Genomic DNA, 13,001 nt, shown 5'->3' on the forward strand with positions numbered 1-13,001 from the left:
GTGCTGGGATTACAGGCGTGAGCCACCACACCTGGTCCATTCTCTCTGTCTTGTTATCTCTCCTTATTGCTCTTGTTCCCTCTCTCTCTCACTCTCGCTCTCTCTTTCTCTCTCACTCCGTATATCTCTACGTCTCCATCTCTTTCTGACCCTCCTGCCTTCTTCTCATAAGAACTTTTGTAATGCCATCGAGTGAAAGTCGCAGTGAGCCGAGATCATGCTACTGCACTCCGGCCTGGGCAACAGTGAGACTGTCTCCAAAAAAAAAAAGCGGGGGTCGGGGCGGGGGGGTCCTTAACTGAATTCCATCTGCAAAAGTCCCTTTTGTCATAGAAGGGAACTCATCCATCCATGGGTTTTAGAGATTAGGATCTTGGGTCCTGGTGGGAAACTAAGGACCCAAGACTCCAGGCACCCTTCAAACCCACAGAGGTGACGGAGGCTATGAGGTGTGCCCTGCAGCGGGCCTAAGGCAGGGGCATGAGGACAAGAAGGTGAAGGGTGCAGAAGAGGAAATCAACAATTCTGGCCAAGCAACTTGCAAAAGTCTAACGCCTGTGACTTCCTCAGCAGAGGGGAATGCAAGGGACTCTCAAGATTAAAGACATCAGCGGAGGGGTGGCTGCAGGAAAATCACCTACTGGCACACAGAGTTCCAGGAAGGGGTAGGGAAGCTGGGGAATCCCTACCTAACTTGACCCTGCCCTGCTTAGACTCTATATGCTTCCATAGCTCCCTATTGCCCTCGGAATGAAGTTCAGACTTATTAATATGGCACTCAAGGCCTTATCTAGTCTTACTCCGGTCTCCCTGTGTTGTTTTATGGATCTCCACTCCCCCTAAAACCCTAGTGATCAGCTAGGCACAGAGGCTCATGCCTGTAATCCCAGCACTTTGGGAGATCGAGGCAGGAGGATTGCTTGAGCCCAGGAGTTCAAGGTCAGGCTGGGCAGCATAGTGAGACCCTGTCTCTACAGAAAAAAAAATGTTTTAATTAGCTAGCATAGTATCTGGTGCACGCCTGTGGTCCCAGCTACTCGAGAGGCTGAGGTGGGAGGATCCCTTGAGCCCAGGAGTTTAAGGGCAGCTTGAGCAACATGGCAAAACCTTATCTCTACAAAAGAAAATTTTTAATTAGCCAGGTGTGGTGATGCATGCCTGTCATCCCAGCTACTGGGGAGGATTGTTTGAGCCCAGGAAGTCAAGGTCACAGTGAGCCATGATGGCACCACTACACTCCATCCTGGGCAACAGAGTGAGACCCTGTCTCAAAACAAACAACAACAACAAAAAAAAAAAAAACAGGCTGGGCACGGTGGCTTATGCCTGTAATCCCAGCACTTTGGGAGGCCAAGGCAGGTGAATTACTTGAGGTCAGGCATTTGAGACCAGCCTGTCCCACATGGCAAAACCCTGTCTCTACTAAAAATACAAAAAATTAGCGGGGCATGGTGGTGGCAAGTGTCTGTAATCCCAGCTACTCAGAAGCTGAAGCAGGAGAATTGCTTGAACCTGGGAGGCGGAGGTTGCAGTGAGCTCAGATCATGCCACTGCACTCCAGCCTGACAAGAGCAAAACTCCGTCTCAAAAAAAAAATAAAAATAAAAAGTCCCCGAGGGATTGTAAAATACTTGAAGCCCGTGTTGTGGATGCCGTCGACTTCTTGCCCACTGGCCCTTCACAGGCTGGTGCACCCACCCCCCTGGCTGCTGTGAGTACTGCCTACAATAGCTCATAACTTACAGCTTTCCCCTTCTTACCTGAGCAACTGTATGAACCCTCAGACCCAGCCCACAGCCATCACAGATGGTCGCAGAGGTGCAGAAGACCAGCCCCGTGCCCTTGGGATGAGATCAACCTGGCAATGCCAATCACACTCCAGGGCTCCCCGTGGGATGCAGCTAAGGCTGGACTCCAGCTGAGACCTCTTTCTGGTTTAATTCTTTCCCCTGCTCTCTGCCTGATCTTCTCCCTCAAAAACACCTGTGCACAAGAAACCTCACACTTCAGATTCTCCTTTTTTAAAATTTTTTTGAGACAGGGTCTTGCTCTGTTGCCCAGGTTGGAGTGCAATAGTGCAGTCACAGCTCACTGCAGGCTCAACTGCCTGAGCTCAAGCGATCCTCTCACCTCAGCCTCCTAAGTAGCTGAGACCACAGGCGTACATCATCATGCCCTGATAATTTTTTTTTTTTGGTAGAGATGAGCTCTTGCTTTATTGCCCAGGCTGGTCTCAAACTCCTGGGTTCAAGCAGTCCTCCTGCCTCCGCCTCCCAAAGTGCTGGGATTGCAGTCATGAGCCACCACACTCAGTTCTCTCTTGATGCCAAGTCTGAAATGCACATTCACCTCAAATCCTATGCAACATGTCTGTGTAGATATCACCTCCTCCAGAAAGGCTTCCTTGACTTCCTGTGAGGCTCCTCCTCCATCCTCCCCCACCATCACCATAGTCAGTATTATCTATGCTTGCTTGAATGTCTGTTTCCCTCAAAAGATTGGGCATTTTCTCAGGGCAGGGAAAGAATTTCATTGGCTGTTGTATCCTAGAAAATAAAGAAACAAATGAAGAAAAAGAGAGGAAGAGAAACGGATGAATCTACTGACCTTTGCATCCCTGCCTCGCTGCCCCAGAAAGACCATGATTCTTGAGTGGGTGAGAAATGAACAGCAGCTGCCCTTTTGCTGGAGGAAAGAATCAGGGTTTCTAAGAGGGAGGTAGATGCAAAGACTTCATCGTCCTTCAAAGACTTCATGATTTATCTACGGCCCCTAAGGCTCTTTCTTTAAAGGTAGGGGTGGTTTATCAGGAGTCCCCAAGACCCCCCTTCCCAAGCTCAATGATTCTCTAAGAAGACTCAGCATATAGTCCTGCTAATGAATTATTACAGTGAAAGGATACAGAGCAAAACGTGAGACGAGGGAGCTGCATGTGGTGGCTCACGCCTGTAATCCCAGCACTTCGGGAGGCTGAGGTGGGCAGATCGCTTGAGGTCAGGAGTTCGAGACCAGCCTGGCCAACATGGTGAAACCCCATCGCTACTAAAAATACAAAAATTAGCTAAGCATGGTGGTGGGAGCCTGTAATCCCAGCTACTCAGGAAGCTGAGGCAAGAGAATCGTTTGAACCTGGGAGGCAGAGGTTGCAGTGAGCTGAGATCATTCCACTGCACTCCAGCCTAAGCGACAAAAGTCAAACTCCATAAAAAAAAAAAAAGAGGGAAATAATATTCAAGTTGAAGTCCACAAGAGACCAGGCAAACACCCTGGGTCCCCTCCCAGCGGAGTCATGACTTAATTCATTAAGTAATTAATTCCACTTGCTGTTGCTCTGCCTGTGACAACAGGTGTGAAACGTCTACCAGGGACACTCATTAGAGATTCAGGACCTGAGGCAGGGGTTGTAGTGAGCCAAGATAGCACCACTGCACTCCAGCCTGGGACAAGAGTGAAACTCCATCTCAAAAATAAATAAATAAATGAATAGGAGCTAAATAATGTGTGCACATGGATGTAGAGTGTGGAATAATAGACATTGGAGACTTGTAAGGGTAGAAGGGGAGTGAGGGATGAGAAACTACTTTGTAGGTACAACGTACATGACTTCCGTGATGGCTACACTATGAGCCCAGACTTCACCACTAAGCAATACATCCATGTATCAAAACTGCCCTTGTACCCCATACGTTCATGCACATTTTTGAAAAAAGAAAGAAAAGAAGCCAGAAACAAAGGTGGAATAAACTAAAACGATCCTGTATTATTCAAGTTCCCCAGAGAAACAACACTAAGAGGAAAGACAGGGAGAGGGAGACAGAGTCAGGGAGAGGGAGAGAGAGAGATTTTAAGGAATTGGTTCACAGGATTGCAGGGGTTACAAGCCTATAATCCCTAGGGCAATCTGACAGGCTGGAGATTCAGGTAGGAGGTGATGCTGCAGTCTTGAGCCCAAAGGCTTAAATGCAGGAAGAATTTCTTTCTTTTTTAAACTTTATTTTATTTATTTATTTAGTTATCGAGACGGAGTCTCACTTTGTCACCCAGACTGGAATGCAGTGGCGCGATCTCAGCTCACTGCAACCTCTGCCTCCTAGGTTCAAGCGATTCTCCTGCCTCAGTCTCCCAAGTAGCTGGAATTACAGGCATATGCCACCAGGCCCAGCTAATTTTTGTATTTTTAGTAGAGACAGGGTTCCTGCCATCTTGGCCAGGCTGGTTTTGAACTCCTGACTTCAGGTGATCCACCAGCCTCGGTCTCCCAAAGGGCTGGGATTATAGGCATGAGCCACTGCACCCAGCCTTGTTTTTTTTTTTTTTTTTTATAATTTCTAAAATTTTTGTTTTTGGTTCTGGGTACATGTGCAGGTTTGTTACACAGGTAGGCTTGTGCCATCGTGGCTTGCTGCATGTATCAACCCATCACCTAGGTAGTAAGCCCAGCATGCATTAGCTATTTTTCCTAATACTCTCCCTCTCCCAACCCACGCCCTGCAGCCAGTGTGCCCTGTTCCCTTCCCTGTGCCCATGTGTTCTCATTGTTCAGTTCCCAATTATAAGTGAGAACACACAGTGTTTGGTTTTCTGTTCTTGCATTAGTTTGTTGAGGATAATGGCTTCCAGCTCTATCCATGTCCCTGAAAAGGACATGATCTCATTCCTTTTTATGGCTGCATAGTATTCCATGGTATATATGTACCACATTTTCTTTTTATGTTAAAATATTCCTTAATGAGCTAGCAATTATTTATGTGGAGGAGAGTCTGGAAAACAGGTTCATGACTGAATTATCCCTGTCCTTGATGACAGAGATTCACGAATTACACATATCACACGCTTGTGTGGAGTAGCTGCTGAAGGTTCACGAGGCTGTGAGCTTGGAGGCGCTTCTCCCTGCCTGTTAGGCTGCCCCCATCATGTCACCACAGGATGGACGTTATTTTTCTCTTTTGAGTTAAATCTTTACAGCAGTTCGAATGCTCTTTCCAGAATGCACCAGTTCAAAGGCTTTGTTAATTTCATCAAAAGACAGACTGTGAGTCACAAAGTCATCAACTTTTACCTTTTTGGACATATATTCAGACGCCAACTTTGGGGCATTTTCTACACTCTTCCATCGTCCAAAGGCAGTGCCTTTCCACGTGCCACCTGTTACCAGCTGTCATGGACGATTGGCAATTTCTCCACCTGAAGCGGCTACTTCAAATCACCACGCTGACGCCTCAGCCCTTGTGACACGCCTCAAGTGCTGCCCTCATGACATCCATGTTACCAATACATCCAAAGGGACAGTCCACTCCTCCATCAGTCACCTCAGTGGGCACTTCCTGGAGAGGTCTGCTAAAATCCTGAGGGTTAATACATTCGGTGGCTCCAAACTCTTTGGCCCTTGCACGTTTATCTTGACTGATGTCCACACCAATGATCTGGGATGCACCGGCCACCTTGCAGCCCGCTGTAACTGCCAATCCAACTCCTCCCAGGCCAAAGATGGCACAGGCAGAGCCAGGCTCCACCTTGGCAGTGTGCACAGCAGCACCATAACCAGCTGAAATGCCCCAACCTAGAAGGCAGACTTTATCCAAAGGTGCTAAAGGATCTCTTTTAGCAGCAGAGATATCGGCCACAACTGTGTATTCAGATATGCTGGTTCCCATGTAATGTAAAATCGTCTTTCCTTTGCAAGTAAATCTGCCGGTACCATCTGGCACGAATCCTTTCCCTTGAGTGACTCTTACCTTCTGGCAAAGGTTAGTTTTAGGATTTAGACAAAATTTCATTGTCCACACTGTGGGAAGTAAAGTGAGATGACAGTGTCACCTGCCTTCGGCTTAGTAACTCGCTCGCCAACACTTTCCACAGTTCCAGCACCTTCGTGTCCCAAGATCACTGAAAAACAACCCTCAGGATCAGCTACACTCAGAGCATAGGTGTCGGTGTGGCAAACCGCAGTGGCAATGATCTTGACTTGAACTTCGTGAGCCTTTGGGGGTTCCACCTCTATCTCCCCTATGGCGAGAGGCTTTCCAGCCTCCCAGGCAACTGTAGCCTTGCACTTGATAACCTGGTTCGCCATGTCTGCACGTTTTGGTCGGTGCCTGTACCATATTTTCTTAATCCAGTCTGTCGTTGATGGGCATTTGGGTGGATTCCACGTCCTTGCTATTGTCAGTAATGCTGCAACGAACATACGCATGCATGTATCTTTGTAACAACAGCCTGATTTATGTTCCTTTGGTTATATATGCAGTAATGGGATTGCTGGGTCAAATGGTATTTCTGGTTCTAGATCTCTGAGGAATTGCCACACCATCTTCTACAATGGTTGAACCAATTTACTTCCCCACCCACAGTGTAAAAGCGTTCCTATTTCTCTACAACCTCTTCAGCGTCTGTTGTTTCTTGACATTTTAATAATGTCATTCTGACTCAGCATGAGATGGTATCTCACTGTGGCTTTGACTTGCATTTCTCCAGTGATCATTGATGTTGAGCTTGTTTTCATATGTTTGTTGATTGCATGAATGTCTTCTTTTGAGAAGGGTCTGTCCATGTCTTTTGCCCACTTTTCAGTCGGGTTGTTTGTTTTTTCTTGCAAATTTCGGTTATTGTAGATTCTGGATATTCAACCTTTGTCAGATGGATAAATTGCAAAGATTTTCTCCCACTCTGTAGGTTGGCCGTTTACTCTTTTCTTGTTTTTGAGATGGAGTCTTGCTCTGTCTCCCAGGCTGGAGTGCAGTGGCACAATCTCAGCTTACTGCAACCTCCACCTCCTGGACTCAAGCAATTCTGCCTCAGCCTCCCCAGTAGCTGAGACTACAGGTGCATGCCACCACGCCCAGCTAATTTTTGTATTTTTTACCAGAGACAGCGTTTCACCATGTTGGCCAGGCTGGTCTCGAACTACTGACCTTGTGATCTACTCTCCCCAGCCTCCCAAAGTGCTGGGATTACAGCGGTGAGTCACCAGGCCCAGCTGTTGCCTGCTCACTCTGATGACAGTTTCTTTTGCTGTGTAGAAGCTCTTTAGTTAGATCTCATTGGTCAATTTTTGCTTTTGTTGCAATTCACAGGCAAAATTTCTCTATCTCTGTGTTAAAGTCGGGAGGCAGAATTCCTTCTTCTTCTGGAATCCTGTCTTTGCTCCTAAGAAACTCAACTGATTAGAAGTGGCCCACTGACATTACAGAGAGTCATCTAATTTACTGAAAGTCAACCGACTATAAACATTAATCATAGCTAGAAAATGTCTTCCCACAGTCTGGAGAAGTTGACACATAAAATGAACCACTCTTGTGTTCATTTTATGAACACACTCTATGTGTTTGAAATTCTAGAAAACACAAACCACATATGGTTCGAGATAGAGAAAGCAAATCAGTGGTTACCTAGGGCCAGGGGTGGAGGGAGAGATGAATTACAAGAGGGTCTGAGGGGATGATAGAAATTATATGTGTGTGTGTGTGTGTGTGTGTGTGTGTGTGTGTGTGTGTGTGAGTGATACTGTTTTTGAGACAGAGTCTTGCTCTGTCACCCAGGCTGGAGTGCAGTGGACCAGTCTCAGCTCACTGTAGCCTCCACCTCCTTGGGTTCAAGCAATTCTCCTGCCTCAGCCTCCCAAGTAGCTGGGATTACAGGCACGCACCATCCAGCTAATTTTTGTATTTTCAGTAGAGACAGGTTTTCACCATGTTTGGCCAGGATGGTCTCAATCTCTTGACCTCGTGATCCGCCCACCTTGGCCTCCCAAAGTGCTGGGATTACAGGGGTGAGCCACCACGCCCAGCCATGACATTTGTTTTGAGCGTCTCCAGTGAAATGTGATCTCTTAAATGTGTTTTGATATAGAGTTGATCTCTTGCACGATGATAAAGACATATGCCCTCATTAGCCTTAGCAACAATCTAACTGTATACTTCCTTAAACACTAAAATAAAGTAAAAACTGGTGCAAGTTTTGTTTCCTAACTGCAGGCTGCTGATAAGAAATCCTGTCTTTGAGAAATCTTTCCCCCGTGCTGTTTAGAGCTCAGGGGACAGGCTCAAGAATTGAAACAGTGTGCAGCTGTGTGTTTATCCACGCCCCTTGCAAGGGGTACATCACGTCTGCAAGCACTGCTATGCACAGACCCTCTCTCTGCAAATTTCTGCAAGGGTTTCTGGCCAAGCTTCAAGCCAGTTCCCCAAATTGTTTCACTTATCACTGCATCTCGCAGGAGGCAGAAGAAGCAGCTAGAGGAACTGATTCTCTGCACTGTCTTTGAACATTACCAGAAAAGACCCAGAAGAACATGGAGAAGTGCAAAATGACTGAAGAGAAAAATAATAAATCATCGTGTTCATCCCCAGTGATAGGGCCCCTGAGACCAGACAGACGGGGAGCAGAATTGGAAGGAAGTGGGTCTCACAGAATCGAGAGAAAGAAAATAGATCTCCAGGCCTAAGCCTCTGAGAAGGTAGAGGGTTCTGGGAAGTGGAAGAACTGTACAAAGACACAGCCTGAATGAGGGGCAATAGGCTGGACGCGGTGGCTCACATCTGTAATCCCAGCACTTGGGGAAGCTGAGGCGGGCGGATCACGAGTTTGAGATCAACCTGACCAATAAGGTGACACCTTATCATTACTAAATTTACAAACATTAACTGGGCGTGGTGGCAGGCGCCTGTAGTCCCAGCTACTCTGGAGGCTGAGGCAGGGGAATTGCTTGAACCCGGAAGGCAGAGGTTGCAGTGAGCCAAGATCGTGCTCACTGCACTCCAGCCTGGGCGACACAGTGAGATTCCATCTCAAATAAATAAATAAATAAAAATACAGGGCAATATATTCTGTTTAGTCACGGAACGGGCTTTTCTGGCAGACAGACCTAGTTTCGCAGTATTGGTCTGATCGGAATCCCATAACAGAGTACAACAGACTGGGCGAGGGTTGTTTTTTGTTTTTCATTGCTTTTGTATTTGTTTTGAGATGGGAGTCTTTCTCTGTGGCCCAGGCTGGAGTACAACGGCACCATCATAGTTCACTGCAGCCTCAGCCTCCTGGGCTCCAGCGATCCTCTTACCTTCACCTCCAGAGAAGCTAAGAATACAGGAACAAGCCACCACGCCCAGCTAATTTTTAAATGTTTTGAAGAGATGGGATCTCCCTATGTTGAACAGACTAGTCTTGAACTCCTGAGCTCAAACAGTCCTCCCAGCTTGGCTTCCCAAAGTGCTGGGATTACAGGCGCCAGCCACTGCACGTGGCCCAGATTGGGTGCCTTCAACAACAAATTTTTCTCGATGTTCTGGAGGCTGGAAGTCCTAGATCAGGTGTTGGCAGGGTTAGTTATCCTGAGGCCCCTCTCCTGGCTTGTAGCCAGCCACCTTCTCCCTGTGTCCTCACAGGGCCATCCCTCTGTGCGCGCCTGCGTCCTAATCTCCACTCTTTTTTTTAGATGGAGTCTCCCTCTGTTGCCCCAGCTGGAGTGCATTGGCACGATCTCAGCTCACTACAACCTCTGCTTCCTGGGTTCAAGCCATTCCCCTGCCTCAGCCTCCCAAGTAGCTGGGACTACAGTTGGGCACCACCACGGCTGGCTAATTTTTGTATTTTTAGTAGAGATGGGGTTTCACCATGTTGGCCAGGCTGGTCTCGAACTCCTGACATCAAGCAATCCAACCACCTCGGCCTCCCCAAGTGCTGGGATTACAGGTGTGAGCGACCACGCCCGGACCTAATCTCTTCTTAGAAGGACCTCAGTCATATTGGATAAAGGCTCACTCATATGACCTCGTTTTAACTTAATTGCCTTTTTGAAGACTCTAAGTGTTAAGTCTCCAGACTTAGTCACATTCTGGGGTACAGAAGGTTAGGACTTCAACACCGGAATTTTGCAAGGGACACAAAACACAATCCTGTCCCTCAATTCACATACCAGCTCCAACTGCTTACTGTGTGCCCTTAACATGTGACCTTCTTAGCCTCTCTGATCCCCATTTTTCTCATCCACTTGTAAACCAAAAATAAAATTCTAAGGCCACCCCCCTCCAAACATCAGACTGGATCCCTCCTCTCAGCCAAGGGCATTCCCTCCTCCCTTTTGGAATTCACGAAAAGATGACCAGCACTAACTTCAACACAGAGCTTACATCTGATAAGAAATATTTCCAGCTTATTCTTTCTAAAGCCTGCTACCTGGGGGCTTCATCTATATACAGTAATAAAACTCTGGTCTCCACAACACCTTATTATCATAACCTAGACATTCCTTTCTATTCATTCCAGGTCTTCAGATAATAACTTAAGTCTTTTGTCTGGGTGAGGGGGCTCTCGCCTGTAATCCCAGCACTTTGGGAGGCTGAGGTGGGCAGATCATGAGGTCAGGAGTTTGAGGCCAGCCCTGCCAACATGGTGAAACCCTGTCTCTACTAAAAATACAAAAAGTAGCCGGGCATGGTGGTGCAAACCTGTAATCCCAGCTACTCAGGCGGCTGGGTCAGGAGAATTGCTTGAACCTGGGAGGCGGAGGTTGCAGTGAGCCCATATCACGCCACTGCCATCCAGTCTGGGCAACAGAGCAAGATTACATCTTGAAAAAATAAATAAATAACTTAAGTCTTTTAACCAATTGCCAATCAGAAATTTTCTTTTCTTTTTTGAGACAGAGTCTCACACTGCCACCCTGGCTGAAGTGCAGTGGCATGATCTTGGCTCATTGCAACCTCCGCCTCCTGGGTTCAAGTGATTCTCCTGCCTCAGGCTCCTGAGCAGCTGGGATTACAGGCGCCCGCCACCACATCCGGCTATTTTTTTTTTTTTTTTTTGTATGTTTAGTACAGATGAGGTTTCACCATGTTGGCCAGGCTGGTCTCGAACTCCTGACCTCATGATCCACCCGCCTCGGCCTCCAAAGTGCTGGGATTACAGGCTTGAGCCACCACACCCAGCCACCAATCAGAAAATCTTTAAAACTACCTATAACCTGGAAACCTCCCACTTCAAGTTGTACTTTCTTTCCAGATGAAACTAATGTATGTCCTACAGGTATTGATTGATGTCTCCCTAAAAGGTAGAAAAGCAAGCTGTACCCCAGCCACCTTGAGTACATGTCTTCAGGATATCCTGAGGCTGTGTCACAAGCAGATCCTTAACCTTGGCAGAGTAAACTTTCTAAATTGACCTGTCTCAGATAATTTGGGGTTCATGTACTCAAAAATAGTACTGACAACCAAAATGAGTGGCTGAAGACAGGCGTTCCAATCCATTGAGATTTGTTGAGCAAGCTTGAGGGTGGACCCAGGAAAAACAGACTCACCTGGGGCTGTGTGCGTTTGTTTGTTTCGAGAGACAGTCTTGCTCTGTCACCCAGGCTGGAACGCAGTGGTGTGATCCTGCCTCACTGCAACCTCCGCCTCCCAGGTTCAAATGATCCTCCTGCCTCAGCTTTCCAAGTAGCTGGGATTTCAGGTGTGCACCACCATGCCCAGCTGATTTTTGTTTTTCGGTGTTTGGTTTTTTTTAAGATGGAGTCTCGCTCTTGTTGCCCAGGTTAGAGTGCAATGGCACGATCTTGGCTCACCACAACCTCTGCCTCCAGGATTCAAGTGATTCTCCTGCCTCAGGCTCCTGAGTAGCTGGGATTACAGGCGCCCACCACCACGCCCAGCTAATTTTTTGTATTTTTAGTAAAGACAGTGTTTCACTATGTTGGTCAGGCTGGTCTCAAACTCCTGACCTCAAGCGATCCACCTGCCTCGGCCTCCCAAAGTGCTGAGATTACAGTCATGAGCTACTGCACCTGGCTGATTTTTGCTTTTTTTTAAAGTAGAGATGGGATTTCACTGTATGTTGCCCAGGCTGGTCTCAAACTCCTGACCTCAGGTGATCCACTCGTCTTGGCCTCCCAAAGTGCTGGGATTACCGGCATGGGCCAATGTGCCTGGCCTGGAGCTGTTTTTTCCAAAGAGGTTCCTGGGAGGTTTAGTATTTATACATTTTCCTTAAAAAGGGAAAGTGAGAGGAATGGTTACATACTTCTGAGAGGTTAGTTGGTGTAAATCTACTGTCGATGAAAAGAGTAAAAATCTGTAAAATATTTGGAGATATAATCTGAGCCAAAGATAAGCGAGTGTGGCTCTTGACACAGCCCTTAGGAGGCCATGAAAACATTGTCCAGGGTGATCGGGATGCAGCTTGGTTTTACACATTTTAGGGAGGCACGACACATCAATCAAATGCATTTTAAAAATACACTGGTTTGGTCCAGAAAGGTGTGGCAACTCAAGGTGGGAAAGGGGGGCTTCCAGGCTATAGGTGAATTTAAATATTTTCTGGTTGACAATTGGTTGAGTTTGTCTAAAGACCTGGGATTGATAGAAAGGGAATGTTCAAATTAAGATAAAAGATTGTGGAGAGCAAGGTTCTTTTTTTTTCTTTTTAGACAGAGTCTCACTCTCACCCAGACTGGCGTGCGATGATGCGGTCTTAGCTCACTGCAACCTCCACCTCCTGGGTTCAAGCAATGCTCATGCTTCAGCCTCCTGAGTAGCTGGGACTACAGTCAGGTGCCATCACACCCAGCTAATTTTCTGTATTTTTAGTAGAGATGGGTCTCGCTATGTTGCCCTAGTTGGTCTCAAACTCCTGACCTCAAGTGATCTACCCACCTCAGCCTCCTAAAAGCCTGGGATTACAGATGTGAGCCACCACTCCCAGCCAGTATATATACATATTTCAAAACATCATGATGAACACCATGAATATACACAATTTCTATTTGCCAATTTCGAAAGAAAAGAAAAAAGAAAAATCTTTTTAAAGTTTTAAATAAAAATTCACTAGCATGTTACGCTGCTTTATTTTACTCCATAGAGCTAATCTCTAAGTAAACTCCAGCTGAGGTCACATCCTTGCCCGGCTGTTTCCTCTGCCCCTTCCTGCTGCCTGCGATCAGCACGGCCAGGCCTGGAAGGGAGCTGCAGATTACATAGGACCTTGTGTTATCCCCGTGGCTGAGCTCTCTG

General features: G+C 47.0%; 1 pseudogene; it reads right to left on the reverse strand.

Annotated features, from left to right (window-relative positions):
• Positions 1-4,880: 4,880 nt before the first annotated feature.
• On the reverse strand, positions 4,881-6,085 carry LOC101028021 (alcohol dehydrogenase class-3 pseudogene; annotated as a pseudogene).
• Between the last annotated feature and the right edge of the window lie 6,916 nt (positions 6,086-13,001).

Source organism: Saimiri boliviensis, chromosome 14, assembly GCF_048565385.1.
Source record: "Saimiri boliviensis isolate mSaiBol1 chromosome 14, mSaiBol1.pri, whole genome shotgun sequence".
In the NCBI taxonomy this organism is placed as follows: Eukaryota; Metazoa; Chordata; class Mammalia; order Primates; family Cebidae; genus Saimiri; species Saimiri boliviensis.